This window comes from Rattus norvegicus, chromosome 9 (genome assembly GCF_021556685.1).
Source record: "Rattus norvegicus strain SHRSP/BbbUtx chromosome 9, alternate assembly SHRSP_T2T, whole genome shotgun sequence".
NCBI lineage: Eukaryota > Metazoa > Chordata > Mammalia > Rodentia > Muridae > Rattus > Rattus norvegicus.
The window spans coordinates 23,551,736-23,570,006 of record NC_141542.1 but is presented as its reverse complement, the minus strand read 5'-3'; the positions used below and the strand labels follow the sequence as shown (position 1 = coordinate 23,570,006).

At 41.1% G+C, this 18,271-nt stretch overlaps 1 protein-coding gene and 1 pseudogene across 1 annotated transcript in view; both read right to left on the bottom strand.

Annotated features, from left to right (window-relative positions):
• LOC148003534 (disks large homolog 5-like) overlaps positions 1-18,271 on the bottom strand; it is a 446,357-nt gene that overhangs the window by 313,444 nt on the left and 114,642 nt on the right. The window lies entirely within an intron of this gene.
• LOC148003539 (reticulocalbin-1 pseudogene) lies at positions 6,962-7,849 on the bottom strand (annotated as a pseudogene).

Genomic DNA, 18,271 nt, shown 5'->3' with positions numbered 1-18,271 from the left:
TAATAAATTTCTGTCCATTTTAATAATTATGTAGGACATACTCCCTTTCTCAAATATAACAAGACAATTAAATTGGACATCAGTGAGCAAATGTCAACCTGGACCTTGTGTTACTACATTGTAACTATATAGCCATCAATTCTCCAATATCATTCTTCGTGAATAGACAAGTCTAGGCATGAGAATATTGGGGGCTGCACCATGATCTTTTACTTGTAGCAAACATAAGAATCAGGAGGATGGGAAGGGAGTGGAATGGCCTGAGTTCAGGTTGAACCTCAATTTTAATGGGTCCATACGTTCAGGAGGGAGTCTATTTGGCATTGTGATATATGGATTCTGTCTTCTTATCATAGGTGTTACAATAATTCAACATGAATGTGTGCTATAATGCCACCCCACCTCAGAGATGTAAGAGTGAAAATCATGTCTGACCTTTCTGGGAAGAACTCTGCCTTTTACTACCATCTGGAGTTATACAACATCACTATACAAAGCTCAGAAGAGAGGGGTGCAGATATGCGGGCCTTAGAAGTTGAGGATCTTTTCTTCTGATTAAGCCACTTGTTTTTCCTATGTAATTTTTCCCTTGCTCTTTTGCTAATGGTGGCTGACTTCTTTCCTGGCCTGAGGTAAACTGGAGTCCAATCTTTTGGATTACCGAACCTTCTATTTTTGAGATGACAGTCCCACCAAGGGTCCTACTGCATACAGAAGGTATGAATAAGTCTCAGGGGCTGGAGTAAGTTAAAAACGTCTGTGACAACAAAGAACTGATTAAGAAAACAAGAGCCCAGCTGCTCATCAAGATCACAGTTGTATGATAGTAAGAAAATGTGAATAGGGCTCAGGTGAAAAGATAAATTAATTAGGAGTTCATAGGCCTAGAAGGGTTATCCTTTGCTCTCAGTGGAGCTGCCCTTCTTTCTGCCATTCCTCACCCTCTGCCACATGACCAGAGACTTCCCCAAACAACTGGCTGGCCTTGCTCAAAGACCTGCCAGGGATTCTCCCTGTAGAATAGGACATGTAGAGTCCTTGAGGACTCACCAAGAGGTCTCCTCCACACAGGTTCCTTGTTGTCAAAGGGAAATGTTCCTGCAGAATCCTGCCATGGCAGCAGGAATTTCAACCTGGCTGCTCTTGGTCCAGCTCACTGGGTGCAGGCCTGAGGCCCAGGGGTATCTGGGGAAAGAAGCAGCATGCACTACCTCACAGCTCTCTCTCTATGTTGGATGCAACTGCTAGGAGTGTGATAGGATTTTTGTTTCTTTGTGTGTTTATTAGAAATACCTACAAAGCTGATTAAAGTTGCAACATGCCTTCATACCCAGCATGCAGAATGTTTTTACATCATTGTTGTTCCTGTTTTATATTTGGATTTTTTTTAAACATTTGTTTATTTCATGTATGTGAGTACACTGTAGCTTTCTTCAGATACACCAGAAGAGGGTATCAGATCCCATTACAGATGGTTGTGAGCCACTATGTGGTTGCTGGGATTTGAACTCAGGACCTCTGGAAGAGTAGTCAAGGTTCTTAACCATTGAGACATCTCTCCAACCCTGGATTTTGTTTTTTAATCCCTTCAGGAAATTTCCCTGTGCTTAGAATTTTAAGCACATGCTCGGGAGGAATCGATTATTCAAGTTCGGCAAAGCTTTTGTTCTCACCATCACTCCACAGATGATGCCATTACTTACTTTGAAATATGAAAACAGTTATAGAGAAGTAAATTAACCTGTAAGCTATCACAGAAGAAACACATCATGATTGTGGAATGGCACCCCAGTATTTTGTATTTCCTAAGTTATTTTTATTTAAAATTTTTTTATTGGCTTTTTTGGGCACATTTCATCTTTTTTAAATCCTTAAAGGTATCTTTTATTCCTCTCCTCCCATTTACAAGGTGGAATTTCACCTGTGATTGTTAGTCCAGATAGTTTGGTCAATGGCTTAGATATCACCCTGGCCTAGTTTCCTTGGCATAAGCTGAGTTAGAAGCAGACTCAAAGGTTCAGGACCAACAAATAATGAATTCCACTACATCTGGATCCCTAGACTCACAGCCAGGAAGGGACTGGATTTCCATTCACTATTTAAAAAAAAGATGCAGTTCATTAACATGTAAAAAATTTCTCAAGTATATTAAAGTGTTTACCATGATCATACAGTTTTTCAAATACCTGGCATTCATCTTTTTCCAAATCCTAAAATTTCTTTCTTATTCACAGTTTCTTTTTTTGATTATTTCTTAGTATTATTATCATTTTTTAAAATTTTAGTTTTTTAAATAGATATATATTTTTTATTCAAAACTTATTCCGTTTCCCAGCTTTTGGTCCTTAAGCCCCCCTCCCGTGCCCTCTCCCATATGTATGCTCCCCCAATCCATGCCACTTAGAAACCCCTTCCCGGACAATCCCCTGCACTGAAGGTCCAACCTTGTTAAGAACACGGGCTTCCACTTCCACAGGTGCCCCAACAAGGCTATTCTCTCCTACATATGCAGTTGGACCCCTGGGTCAGTCCATATATAGTCTTTTGCTAGTGGTTTATTTGGATGGCATTGCTGTTCTTATGGGGTTGCAAGCCCTTCAGCTCTTTGAATCCTTCCTCTAATTCCCATAAAGGGCGTCCTGTTCTCAGTTCAGTAGTTTACTGCCAGCACTGACCTCTTTATTTGACATGCCCTGGATGTGTCTCTCAGGGGAGATGTATATCCGGTCCCTTTCAGTAAGCACTTTTTAGCTTCATCAATCTTACCTAGTTTTGGTGGCTGTATATATATATGGGCCACATGTGGGGCAGGCCCTGAATGGCTGTTCCTTCAGTCTCTGCTTTAGATTTGGCCTCCATATCCCCTCCTATGGATATTTTTGTTCCCCATTTTAAGAAGGAGTGGGAGCATCTGCACTTTGGTCATCCTTCTCCTTGAGTTTCCTGAGATCTGTAGATTGCATCTTGGGTAATTTGAGGTTTTGGTCAATATCCACTTATCAATGAGCATACTGTCAATGAGGGGTGCTGAGGACCTGGAAGAGAATGAGGGACAAGAGACGCGAAGAAGGACGCCAAGACAAGAATCTGATCAAGGTGACAATTTTATTTTTCCCCAAGGCTGAATTTGTACCATAAAAAGGTAAGAGAGAGAGGGGTGAAGTAAGAAACATTTACGCACGCCAAGGACACAATATTCGTGTGGTCAGGGAATCGGCTGATGTTGACAGGATGTCAGAAAGGTCACAGGTTTGTCATATCTATTAGCAGGATGTTGGTTTTTCAGAAAGGTTACAGGTCATGACATTGGGTATCTTATCATCACACGCTATCATATGATTATTCATCTTGACCACAACATTTGTATTAGTCTTCTGAGGTATCTGTGGATTTTCCATGAACCCAGTCATACTTAATGCTAACCATAATAATAACATCAATAATGGAGGTCTTCAAGGCCATCGCTCCCAACAGCATACCAAGTGTGTTTTTCTGTGATTGGATTACCTCACTGTGGATGATATTTTCTAGTTCTTTCTATTTGCCTATGAATTGAACGTAGTCATTGTTTTTGATAGCTGAGTGGTACTCCATTGTGTAGATGTACCACATTTTTCAAATCCATTCCTCTGTTGAAGGGCATCTGGGTTCATTCCAGCTTCTGGCTATTATGAATAAGGCTGCTATGAACTTAGTGCAGCATGTTTGTTGTTGTATGTTGGAGCATCTTTTGGGTATATGCCCAGGACAGGTATAGCTGTGTGCTCAGGTAGTGGAATGTCCAATTTTCTGAGGAACCTTCAGACTGATTTCCAGAGTGCTTGTACCAGTTTGCAATCCCAGCAACAATGGACGAGTGTTCCTCTTTCTCCACATCCTCACCAGCATCTGTTGTCACCTGAGTTTTTGATCTTAGCCATCCTGACTGGTGTGAGGTGGATTCTTAGGGTTGTTTTGATTTGCATTTCCCAGATGACTAAGGATGTTGAGCATTTCTTTAGGTGCTTTTCAGCTGTTCGATAATCCTCAGCTGAGAATGTTTTCTTTAGCTCCGAACCCCATTTATTAACAGGGGTGTTTGGCTCTCTGTACTCTAACTTCTTGTGTTTTGTGTATACTTTGGATATTACCGTCCATCAGATGCAGGATTGGTCAAGATTTTTTTTCCCAATCTGTAGGTTGCCTTTTTGTCATAATGACACTCTCCTTTGCCTTACAGAAGCTTTTCAGTTTTATGAGGGCCCATTTGTCGATTCTTGATCTTAAAGCATAAGCTATTGGTATTTTGTTCAGGAAATTTTCCTTAGTGCTCATGTCTTTGGGACTCTTCCCTACTTTTTTTCTATTAATTTTAGTGTATCTGGTTTGATGTGGAGGCCCTTGATGCACTTGGACTTAATCTTTGTACAGGGCAATAAGAATGGGTCAACTTACATTCTTCTACATGCTTACCTCCAGTTGAACCAGCACCACTTGTTAAAAATGCTATGTTTCTTCCATTGGATGTTTTACCTCCTTTGTCAAAGATCAAATGACCATAGGTGTGTGGGTTCATTTCTGTGTCTTCAATTATGTTCCACTGAGCTGCCTGTCTGTATGCCAATACCATACACACTATTGCTCTGTAATACTGCTTGAGGTCAGAGATGGTGATTCCCCCAGAAGGTCTTTTATTGTTGAGTAGAGTTTTGCTGTCCTGGGTTTTATGTTATACCAAATGACGGCAAATTGCACTTTGTACCTTTATAAAGAATTGAGTAGGAATATTGTTGGTGATGGCATTGAATCTGTAGATTGCTTTTGGCAAAATGGCCATTTTTTACCATATTCATCCTGCCAATCTATGAGCATGGGAAATCTTTCCATCTTCTGAGACCTTCTTCCATTTCTTCAGAGATTTGAAGTTCTTGTCATACAGATTTTTTCTTGCTTGGTTCAAGTAACAGCAAGTTATTTTATATTATTTGGGACTATTGTGAAGGGTGTCATTTCCCTAATTTCTTTCTCAGCCTGTTTACCCTTTGAGTAGAGGAAGGCTACTGAATTGTTTGAGTTAATTTTATACCCGGACAGTTTGCTGAAGTTGTTGATCAGGTTAAGTAGTTCTCTGGTGGAATTTTGGTGTTGCTTAAATATACTATAATATCATCTTCAAATATTAGTCTTTTGACTTCATCCCTACTAATTTTTTCCCTTTGACCTACTTTCATTGTTTGATTGCTATGGCTAGGACGTTAAGTACCATATTGTACTTAAGTAGGGAAAGAGTGGGCAGCCTTGTCTAGTCCCTGATTTTACTGGGATTCCTTCAATTTTCTCAGTTTAGTATGATGTTAGTTATTGGTTTGATGTATTCTGCATTATCCTATATTTAGATATGGGCCTTGAATTCCTGATCTTTCCAGGACTTTATTAATGAAAGGGTATTGAATTTTACCAAATGATTTCTCAGCATCTAATAAAATGGTCATGTGGGTTTTTTTTCCTTTGAGTTTGTTTATATGGTGAATTTCGTTGATGGATTTCCGTATATTAAACCATCCCTGCATCCTTGCCATGAGGCCTACTTGATCATGATGGATGATTGTTTGGATGTGTTCTTGGATTCAGTTTGCAAGAATTTTATTGAGCATTTTTGCATCAATATTCATAAATCAAATAGGTCTGAATTTCCCTATCTTTGTTGTATCTTTGTGTGGTTTAGGTATAAGAGTAATTGTGGCTTCATAGAAGGAGTTTGGTAGTGCTCTGTCTGTTTCTATTTTGCAGAATAGTTTGGGCAGTATTGGTATGAATTCTTCTATGAAGGTCTGATAGAATTCTGCACTAAATCCATCTGGTCCTGGGCTCTTTTTGGATTGGAGATGTTTAATAACAGTTTCTATTTCTTTAGGAGTTATGTCGTTGTTTAGATGGTTTATTTGTTCCTGATTTAACTGTGGTACCTGGTATCTGTATAGAAAATTGTCCATTTCCTCCACATTCTAGTTTTGTTGAATATGTTTTTGTAGTAGGATCTGATGATCTTTTTAATTTCTTCAGATTTTGTACTTATGTCTCCCTTTTATTTCTGATTTTATTAATTTGGATACTCTCTCTGTGACCTCTGGTTAGTATGGCTATGTGTTTATTTATCTTGTTGATTTTCTCAAAGAATCAGCTCCTGGGTTTGCTGATTCTTTTGATACTCGGTTTTGTTTCTTCTTGTTTGATTTCAGCCCTGAGTTTGATTATTTCCTGCCTTCTACTCCTCTAGGGTTTATTTAATATTCTTCTAGAGCTTTTAGGTGTGCTGTCAAGCTGCTGACATATGCTCTCTCCTGTTTCTTTTTGCAGGCACTCAGAGCTATGAGTTTTCCTCTTAGCGCTGCTTTTATTGTGTCCCATAAGTTTGGGTATGTTGTATCTTCATTTTCATTAAATTCTAAGAAGTCTTTAATTTCTTTCTTATGTCTCCAATGACCAAGTTGTCATTGCCTTCAACTTCCATATATATGTGGACTTTCTGTCCTATTTGTTGTTATTGATCAGCAGCCTTAGTCCGTGGTTTTTTGAAAGGATGCATGGGATTATTTCTATCTTCCTGTATCTGTTGAGGCCTGTTTTGTGACCGATTATATGCTCAATTTTGGAGAAGGTACCATGGGATGCTGAGAAGAAAGTATATCCTTTGGTTTTAGGGTGGAGTGTTCTATAAATATATGTTAAATTCACTTGGTTCATAATTTCTGTTAGTCTTTCTATGTCTCTGTTTAATTTCTGTTTCCCTGATCTGTCCATTGATGAAAGTGGAGTGTTTAAATCGCCTAGTATTATGGTTTGTGGTGCAATGTACGATTTTTTGAGCTTTAGAAAGGTTTCTCATTGGAGACACAACTGCTATATACTTGACAAATATAGCAATAACCCAGAACATCCGCAGGAAGCCTGTGACCGTTGGCCACATGAGGATGAGTGTCTTTCAAAGTTCATCATGATTTTTGGTAAGATCTTCCTCATCATTGGTGGCATGGCTTCCCACAAACATGGTCCAGTTGTCTAGAATCTCCTCCTTGGACAGCATCTCATGCTCGTATTTGTCTGACTCATACACCAGATGCCGGTCCTCAGCCTGTGCATGGTCATAGTCCTGAGGGTCCAGTGGTGAATCTCATCTTAATCCAGCTTCCCATCCTTGTTCAGAACTGGGAAATCATTGAACTGCTCCCTAGACAAAACCCAGTATGTCTTAGGGCAATTGTCCTCATGGGAAAAAGATGTCCACAATGTACTCATCCTGGTCCACAAAACAATCCCCGTTCTTGTCGATATCCAACAGGGTTTCCAGAACTACAATCTCCTTCATATGTTCTAAATCCTCTTAGTGCAGAAAAGCAATGAACCCGTCCTGAGTAGCTGTCAGGTCACCATCAAGGCCTTAAACCTCCTCTCATCTCGTGGAGGCATCTTTTTAAAGTTGTGATGATCAGAGATATCTTGGAAATCAGCAAGGTTAACCAGGTAGTAGCCATAGGTGGCCTGCTTGTATTCTTCCCAGGAGATCTTTTCCTCTATGTCCCTATCATAATCCTTCCAGAGTTTAGCCACATTTTGGTTGATGTATCTTTTCTGTACCTGTTTGATCCAAACTTTCAGGTCTTCAGTAGTAACAAGGCCGCCTTCATCACTGTCGATTGGATCAACAATTTTCCCCAGCCTCTCCTGCTCTCATCCAGGCTTAGTTATCAAAGGTCTTGGAGTCCTTCTTGCCCAGGAAGACCTAATGATCGTACAGGAAGCTGTGCTTGTTCTCTGGTGGCCACTGGCCCTGCTCTGAATCAGGACAAACCATGTGCTCCTTGCTCATCATGCTCTTGGCCCTGAACGCCAATACCAGTGCCAGCAGCAGCCCATGTGGAGTCCCAGGCTGACACCTTGCATCACAGTTGTGTACAAAGGGAGGCAGCAGGCTCAGATCAAAGGGGGTGTGGGCTCAGAGCACCTTAGCCACTGTCCATCCCCAGAGAGGGCCTTTGTTACATTTCAAATGTTATCCCTTTTCCTGGTTTCCCATCCACAAAACCCCTTATAAAACCCCCTCCCCCTTCTACTCTGAGGGTGTTACCACACCCACCCAAACACCGAGGCCTACCTGCCTCCCTGGTCTGGTTTCCCCTACAGTGGGGCATCAAGCCTTGACAAGACCAAGGGCTTCTCCTCCCATTTGTGCCCAAGAAGGTCATCCTCTTCTACATATGCCGCTGTAGCCATGGGTCTGTCCATGTGTACTCTTTGGATGGTGGTTTCAGCCCTGCGAGCTCTGGGTGTTTTTTAGTGCTGTTCTTATGTGGCTGTAAACCCCTTCAGCTCCCTCAATCCTTTCTCGTACTTCTCCATTGGGGACCCTGATCTCAGCTAAATGGTTGGCTGCAAGCATCTGCCTCTGTATTTGTCATGCTCTTTACCCCACTCTTTTCAGCACATCACCACAGAGCAACGAAGATGTATTGTCTTGGCATGATGATGTACAGACAAATAGATGATTTCTTATTTCCTAATGATGGTTCTATAAGAATTCCTAAAATTAGATTAGTAATTTTAAGCTCCTTTATAATGGGACTGCTATTATGTTTTCTCTGGTAATCAAAATTGCATTGAGAACTCTGCCATTCTTAAAGTGTCATGAGTGAATTGCTTCTGCCAAACCAAGCAGGCATCTACAAATTAGAGCCCATCCTAAGAGGGTATAAACCAATTAACCAAAGTTCATAAAAAGAGAAGTAATGATTTACTATAGGTACAAGGACTGAACATAAATAATTGACTGGATTTGCCTATAGGTAATTTCACTTATTCTTTTCTCATAAAAATTACAGCTTTTAACTCTCTATGAATGTGCAGAGCTAGTGACAGATGGTGACGGTTTATCCTGATGATTACTCTTCATGGATATGCATGTAAACATTCTCTGTAGTAAACTGATTATCCAACTTATGATTTGAATTCCTGTGCAAACTTGTGGTGAACTTTTCACCATGTGATGCTGTGTTCAGAAAGATATACAAATGCTGAGGACAAAGAGAGAGAAAGCTTTTCAGACAGAACAGAACTGAAGAGAATAGAAGAGAACAGAACTCAAGAAGAACTTAGAGGTAAAGGCATAGCGTTGAGAGTAAGGCATTGAGAGTAAGAAAATTATTGGGTCATAAGAGCAAGAGGAATGGAGATAAGAAGAAGGGAGCACGGAGAACCTTGTAAACCAAACTGTATGGAGGCAAACTTTTGTAGAAACTTTTAGGAAAAGTGAAGAACTTAGAAATAAAGGTTAAAATAACTGCTCATCAGCCTTCAGCATGGCTCACTGGCTAGCCTCTGCTCTTCAGTCAGGCTCAGTGGCTAGCCTCTGCTCTTCAGCCTGGCTCACTGGCTAGCCTCTGCTCTTCAGTCAGGCTTACTGGCTAGCCTCTGCTCTTCAGCCTGGCTAACTGGCTACCCTCTGCTCTTCAGTCAGGCTCACTGGCTAGCTTCTGCTCTTCAGCCTGTCTCACTGGCTAGCCTCTGCTCTTCACTCAGGCTCACTGCCTAGGCTCTCCTCTTCAGCTGGGCTCACTGCCTAGCCTGCACTCTTCAGCTGGGCTCACTGGCCTATGGGGCCCTAGCACATCGCTTAACCATCTGCTCATGACTGCCTGACCACACTGACCACCTGACCTCCCTGACTTCTTAAAGTCATTCTCTAGAAAGAGCACAAGGAACCAAAGAGAAACACCATAGGGACCTTTTCCATTGGCTTTGCTTAACCTTAAGTGCTTTCATTATTTCTTTAAAAGAGTGAAATATAATTTCGGCTATTCATGTGGCCAAGAGAACTGTGCAGTAGTCACTGCTTTATGGAATTTGGTGCTAAATCAAAAGATTGTATGCTGTACAATGTATGTTTAGAAAACACAACACCAAATTCCTAAATCTAGATGTTTTAAGACATCAGCTCATGGAGAAACATAACTGCTTACCTATCTAGACTGGCCTCTTTTGCTATACTGCAGGTACAATCAATTTTCCACACTACTTCCATGATTTTCAAGAATGATTAAGAGAAAAATAAGTTCAACATAATGGCCAGAAAGGGGGTTCTGTCAAGTTGTCTTATGTGGGACAAGATACCAAGCTATGATGGTAAACCTAAAACCACCTGTTCCCAAAACTAAGAGAATTTACAGAAAATACATACTTTCTTATCATTCCTCCTCCCCGATGGTCAGTGATTTATTGAGCATCTACTACGATTCTAGCACTGTGCATCTCAGGGTGTAATGGTGAATAAAAAACTTAATAAAAAGCCTCATTAAGGAATAAAGAAAAATGAAACGTAACTTTGAAACTCAGAATTCAATATAAGCAAAACCACCATTTCTTTAACTGGTGATTTCTGAAAACTTCATCATTTTTTTCCATGGGCTTCCACAGTAATGATACTCAGTCTCGATTTTGTAAGACACAAAAAGCAAGTCACACTTCTTTCTTGGCTCCCACAACTGTCAAAGGGAACAACACTGTCGCTGTCCATTGTGTTTCCCTATCAATCCTGCTATGGATGGTAATACATTCCAGTCTTTTCAATGTGAAAACAGGCCACCACTTGAGGGGAAAGGTTATTACAATTACCCAAACCGGTATATTCTCTAAAATTTTCACATGACATTTCACTGATATCACAATGCAAATTCACCTCAAATATTTTTTTTTCAGGGCTGGGGATTGATCACCACAAATATTTAACCAATGAAAACAGAAATATTGAATAGCTCTGCAAATAGGATCAATGATCATATACACTTGAAAACAACTATCATGGAAACAAATGACGTACTAGGAGAAAAGATACATCATTAAAAGGTACAGAAGCAGCAAAAAAGACACTACATTTCTTGGTTTAAAAATTAGGTGATACACTTGATCTTTAAAGACAGACAATGTACTTGATCTTTAAGCCCTTCAACTGTGCCCTGTCCACATAGAAACTGCAGTAGATGAAAATCTTTTGTAAGATTTATTTATTTATATGTCAGACAATGCATCTGTCTTCAGACACACCAGAAGAGGGCATCAAATACTGACCAGACTGGTAAAAAAAAAAAAAAAACAAAAAACAAAAAGAAAAAAAACTCCAAAAAATAAAACTCTTATAAAGAATCTAACGATACTAGCAAAAGATGCAAAAATATTAAAATCTCAATGAAAAAAAAAGCCCAGATGAAATACTGTATATTTTCTCAACTCTAGGATAATGTATTTTTGTACAACTATCAATAAAAGGCCTGAATTTTGAAGAATTCAAAAGTAGTGCAGTATAATTATGCAGTGGTCAATACTGTTGCATACCATTTTACATAACTGCATATACTCTCATTCTTTTGTTCCGTGGTCTAGCAACGAACTCGGGTAGATTTATGGGGAACTCGGGTAGATTTATGGGGAACCATTGCACTGTAGACTTAAAGTGGATTAATTTGGGGATGAGTAAGTCGTATTTTGTTAAAGTTGCTTTAAAAATAAACCGTTGGATATTAGTATGGCAAGTAATTCTCCCTGAAGGAAAAACCAGACACCAAGAACCTAGACCACTGCTGTCCAGGAAAAATTTCTAGATGATAGAAATATTCTATATCTGCGGTGTTTCTGGCTATGGATTCTGGCTGGCTGTTTGCCTCCTGGTTTGCCTGCTGTGACTTAAGAGGCAGATTTTAGTTCTAAGTTCAGTTCATCTCAAATAGCCCTGTGTGACCAGTGGGTGCCATTTGAACAGTGTAGCCACAGAAAACTGAAGCAGTGTAACCAAAGACTCACCTAGGAGTCTGTTGACCTCCTAGAAGGTGACTTGGGAAAACGTTGACAATGATAGTCTCTTGGGGAGCTCACCTTCACCAAAAGGAAACTGTGAATCCTCTACTCTTCTGCAATAGTCAGAATGCAACTGGTCTCACACCCACCCCAACCCTCACCAAAGACACTTGAGAGGGAGCTGAACCCACTGTGTGCTTTAGATTTCAGTTTAGAAAGCACTTCCTTCAAAGTGGAGCAGACTTAGATTGCCAACTCCTTTGTGTGGCTCCAGGGACTTGGGCCTGACCAGGGGTGAGGAGGAAATGAAGAATGACATTGGACAAACATACATGGGGAAGGCTGGGTCCGTGGGCTGGAGAAAATGCAGCATCCCAGAAGTTCAGCATGTTTATTATATAGAGCTGGCCAGGAAGCAGGGCTGTTGCACAGGGAAGCAAGGAGGTGGGCATTACATGCAGATAAACAAGAGGGGAGGACTATGCATATGCAACTGATAAGGGGCAGATTTAATCCTAATCTCAGTAGGAGCAGTCTCTGCAGGGAGCAGTCTTCAGGATGTAAATATCCAGATGGGGCCACAGAGAAAGGTAGAGTAGACTTTTTCTGCACACATTATCAATGCCATCCTGAGAAGGCGTTGTCATGTCTCTGAGCCTCAAGGGCATGGGGGCCTTTGCCTTTTCCCCGTGGATAGATGGCTTTGGGTCCATGGCATGGTCATATCATGTTTAAAGCACACATCTATTTAGGGCTGCACTTCCTCAGGACTTCCTCTGCTCCCACAGTGAGATCTCACAAGAAAAACAGAAACCAAACAAACAAAAAATGTGCTCAGTGAACTGGTTAATTCCCTAAAGTATACAGATCCAGTGACCTAAGTCTAGGACTTCCTCCAAAGCCACAGAAAATCCTGTTGACCGAAAATAAGCAAAAAAAAAAGACCCTTACCCCCCCAAAAAAATGAAAGGGAGAAAAAAACTATTAAAGGTTTTCATAGAAAATTGTTTAAGAAAAACACACGGGAATTGTACTTAATAGAGTTAGTGTGCTGAGATGTGAGACCCACTCACAGCATGCAGCATTTGGAATTCTCAGACAACTTAACAGAAGAGGACTCCTAATTATTCTTTGTGACCACTCTCCACATACTACTCACAGTTTAATATTAACCTTCTTAATTGAGTTGGGGACAGTATTCACCATAGCAGATAATTGAAGCATTAGTGCACACAGACACAGAAACACACAAAACACACATACACACACACACACACACACAAAACACGCACACTCACACACACACAAAACACACACTTACACACACACAAAACACACACAAAACACACACACTCACACACATATTCACACACACTCACACACATATTCAAACACACTCATACACAGAAGCACACACACATACACACACACTCACACATACACACACACTCACACACACATTCACACACATACACACAGACATACACACATGCACACAAAACACACACTCACACACACACTCACACATACACACACACTCACACATACACACACACAAAACACACACAAAACACAAACAAAACACACACACTCAGGAGCACACACAAGAGAAATGCATATTCTATGAAGTTTCTTGGCATATTTTATTTGTAAGCCTCAATGCTGGAGTATTCTTGGTTTTGCATAAAGTGGGGGGAAAAGTCAGGCTTCATTTTCCCCCTTTTGAAATGACAGATATCTGTGTGTTAAACATACTCTGACGGCTGTCCAGGCTGCCTCGGCCTATTTGACAGCATCCAGGTCACCTTGGTCAGGACAGTGGTTGCTCTTCTTATTGGCAACTGGTTTGCATCACAAGAGTTTTTCACATCCTTACCAATATTAGAAGTTTGGTGACACAAGCAGCTTGACAAACAGTAAAATTATTGTGGTTTTGCCTTTCTGGAGGACATTAAAATTTACATGGTTTGCATATGGCTTTTTTTCTTACCACTTAGTCCTGCTTTAGTGCTGTTCAAATGTGGCCATGCAGTCAGCATCCCTTTGCTCCAGGCTCTCAGCACCCCATTCCTGTCACTGATCTGATACATACTTGGTCCCAGAGATGGACAGCAGAGGGACTTGACACACAGCGTCCACTCTGCTCCACTGCTTTGCTTTTTGTAAATTCTTTACAATGGCTATTTCTTGATTTATTATTACTATGAACCTGAATTGTCTTGATATTTTGAGATACGATCTTATTATGCAGCCCAGGGTGGCCTTGATTTCCCAAATCTCTGGCCTTAGTCTTCCACCATTCCGTGATTCTCAGTTTGTTATTAGAAGTAGTTGTATGGCCCCATTTCCAAATCAAATGTTCTTCTGGCTTTATTACTTTGCCCTTTCCACATACTTTTATTACTTATGCAAAGTACATGGTGTTTAATGTTTAACTACTAAATATATTGACTCATCAGTCCCAAAGACAACTCTGTGAATTAAACACTCGTTATCATCCTCACTGTGCAGATAAAGGAATTGAGTCACACAAGGTAAAATAACTTCTCCACAGTTGAACATCCAATGGGTGTGAGAGCCAAGGTTTGAGTCAAACTACAAAGTAGATTGGCCTATAATGTGTCTGCTGCTGCTGTATATTCAAATGCTAAATTCTGTACCCTAACACCTGGTTGCTCCAAACAAGGAGATCCTCATGTATACCAGATTTTTTTTTTTTGCCTCCTAAGTTATCCCTGATTGGTTAATAAAATCCCTACAACATGGGCTGGGCAGAAGAGAGGGGACAGAGCAAAGTTTCCCTGGGCCTGGGGGCTCAGGCAGGGTCCATGAGGAGAAGGAAAGGACATGGAGGAGAAGGAAAGAGACACCACCCCATAGGGTAGGTAGATCGTGAGTGTATTACCATGAGGGGCAGCCTGTCAGAACAGGAGTGACCCAGGCAGAGCATGGCAAGCAATACCTCGGGGTTATGGACAGGGAAGCAGAAAAAATAGCACAGAGGGTTGATGTCTGCCCAGCTCTAGTACTTTAAGCCTTATTCTAAATCTAAAAGTTTTGTGTCTTTTATTTGGGAACTAAATGATCTACGGTGGGGTAGAAACCCCCTAATAATATTTACTGTAGCAATGGCCTCTCAATTATTGTGGTATTTTAAATATAACACACATTGAATTTCACAATTCAGGTGCAAGGCTTTTTATGTTTCCAATGTGACTGTACACCTGAGGTCATGTCTAGGTATAGAGACAGAACATGGCAGAAATACCTAGAACATTATAAGGTCACCACACCGACCACATGAAAGCCACAGGCTATACAGACTATGATGGATGAGGAGAAGGCTTAGTGCTCTCTGGAGTCCCCTTCCCTAGTCTTGGGATAAGACTTCCAGTAAGTCAAGACCATATTCCTCTTTCATTTCTCAAGGAGCCAGGGGTAGACCCACATATATGATTTCTTTGACTGCAGGGTTTTTTTTCCAAGCGCTGCCCTGTTTGAGGACTTGGCAAAGGTAAGCACCGTCAGAGGAAGGCCAGCATATGAATTCTGTATAACTCTGCTCTGACAGCATGTACCTATCAAGTACTGGAAGCCTTGCTGGAAAGATTAATCAACCTCTTGGATCAAAAGGAAGCAACCTGAGGGCCACATAGCTGTAAATCAAGTCTGAAACCATAGCCCAGTATGGAAGTTCATCCTTGGATCTTATGTCAAAGAGCATTAGCATCCACAAGAAAAAAGAAACTGAAATGGAAAGGTGATGGGTAATGAACTCGTGGCAAGGATATCTAAGTCATCTGGAAAGATCCCAGTGCAAAGACATCTAGCAAAGACACATGTCCACGAAGCTGTCACCAAGAATCCCCATTCTGTGTTCTAAAACATTATATATACACACACATTGAATACTCATTTATACTCAGTTATGTGGATTGGTTCTCTGGGAACCTGACCTTAAGATAGAGATACATGTATAAAGGTGTTTGACAAGTGCTCTTGGGGACCATGGCTTTGACAAAGAGGAGAGAAGAGGAGAGGGTGGAGAGCACTCTGGCTCTAATGCAGTCACAAGAGTATGCAGGCAGCCCTGTGTGGGGCTCAGGAGCTGGCCTGACCCTGAAATCTTACCCTGCACTGGAACAAGCAGGAGGCCCGGCCTTAAAGTCCCCATTGGCTAAGGACGAGGTTCCTGGTCATAACCTAGTTACTACATTGTAACCACATAGCCATCCCTTCTCCAATATCATTCTTCCTGAATTTCCAAGTCCAATCATGAGGATATTTGGGGCTCCACTCTGATCCTTTACTCAGAGCAAACATAAAAATCAGGCAGATGGGCAGGGAGTGGGTTGGCCTAAGGTTAGGCTAAACCTCAATTTTAATGGGTCCATAATTTCGGGAGGGAGTCCATTTGGCATTGTCATCTGTGGCTTCTGTGTCCTTATCCCGGGTGTGCTGACTCTGAGAAACGATGCCACCTCACCTCACAGATGTCAGGGTGAAAATCATGTATGACTTTTCTGGGAAGAACTCTGCCTTTTCCTACCATCTGGAGTTATACAACATCACTATGCACAGCTCAGAAGAGAGGGGTGGAGATTGTGGAGGCCTTAGAATTTGAGGATCTTTTCTGATTGAGGCCCATATTTTTTCCTATGTAATGTTTCCCTTGCTCTTTCACAAATGATGGCTGACTTCATTCCTGGCCTGAAGTAAACTGGATTCCAAGGTTTTGGATTAGGGAAGTCCCTATTTTTGAGATGACAGGCCCAGCAAGGGATCCCACTGCATACAGGTTGCTATTCCCAAGGAAGTTGTTGCTGCAGAATCACAGCATGGGGGCAGCAGCACAGGATGTCTCCCAGCTTTCTCTCCTGCACCTGCTGCACTTTTTTTTTTCATATTTTCTGTGACTGTTTTATTAAGGTTAAAATTTATTTAACTTACGGTTTGCCTCTGTAAGTACAGACTGTCAGTGTTCATAGATTCTCAGAGCTGTGCAACCAGCACCACTCTCTAGCTTGAGATTATGTTTCTCACAGCAGCAGGAAACATCATAGTGGTCAGTAGTTACATCTTTTTCATTACCTGGCACTCCCTAATTTACCTCCAGCTGTGAATTTGCTTATCTGGATGGATTGTAAGTGGAATTGAACTATTTGTGAACTTTCGTGATTGGCTTCTTCTTTTGTGTAGACATAACATTTTCAGAGTCATTCTTAAGCTAAATCACCCACATTTGTGGCCAAATTGGATAGATCATATTTATGCACTGATTAATTAATGGACAAATAGATTACTTGCACTTTTTTGGCCAGTGTATACAATGACGCTAAGAATATCTGTTCGAAATCAGTTGGTAAATGGATAAATAAGAGTTAGCATATTTTTTATCTTGGAATAAAATTCAGTTATAGAAAGGAATGAAGTTCTGATGCTAAAGCAGGCCTTAAATGCTGAATGCATATGAACCCAAAGAAACCACTTATTTCATGATTTCACTGATAAAGAATGTCTTTCAAATTTATAGAGACAGAAAGAAGATGCTTGGCTCCCAGAGCTTTGGTCCTGGGAAGGAAATGAAAGGTGGATTGCTAAAGGATGCATGGTTTCTTAATGTGCTGATAAACATGATAAAAATCATGTTGATGGTTGCACAGCCTTGTGACTAAAGACCCTGAAACTCATATTTACAAGATTGTGTTATATCACAAAGTAATCAGTAATCTATGTCAATATGGAACGCTGCGTGCCCTCTGAGGCACCGGGGCACTCGGCTAAGAAGGAGAATGCTGTCCTTCTGTGTGCTCTAGGACCTTCTCCTTCCTCAGTGTGAAGGGGAAATGGAACTCCTCAAGAACAATGCAGCAGCACGCCACACTTGTGCTAGCTTCTGGGTGGAGGCTACATTCAGAAAGATCTCAACCTCTGGGTATCAGCCATAGGACTTCAGACAGATTTCAAATGTTGTCTCTTCCAATGTTTATATAACTAAGGCGTGGGATTATCTGTGCCTTACAACACTGTGAGTCCCCGTGGGCAGGAGTCCTGTCTTACGTCCAGCTTGATTTCTCTGCTTAACCTTGTGGTCTGGCTCGCAGGCAGGATTATGTGTCTGTGAATGAATGAGTAATTGCTATTTTTGAAGCCTCTTGGTATGTCCCTGGGCAAAAATCATCTTCAGGCTCGTGGCTGTAGCCTCGGAGCAGCCCGAGGTTGGTCTAGAATGTAAGACACGAATCCACCAATGGACGTCCTTCAAGGGTTTCTTTTTTTTTGCAACTGTTAACTACTCTCTCTGGTGTTTTCCAATGTGGTGACTGGAAACAATGTTTCAGCACTCTAGAGTGTTGTGATTTCCTCTCTGGTAAGATATCCAAAACTTGCGGTTGGGTCAGAGTCAGAGAGAGGGAAATAAAAGGCTATTGAACTAAGCCTTGATTGGCTT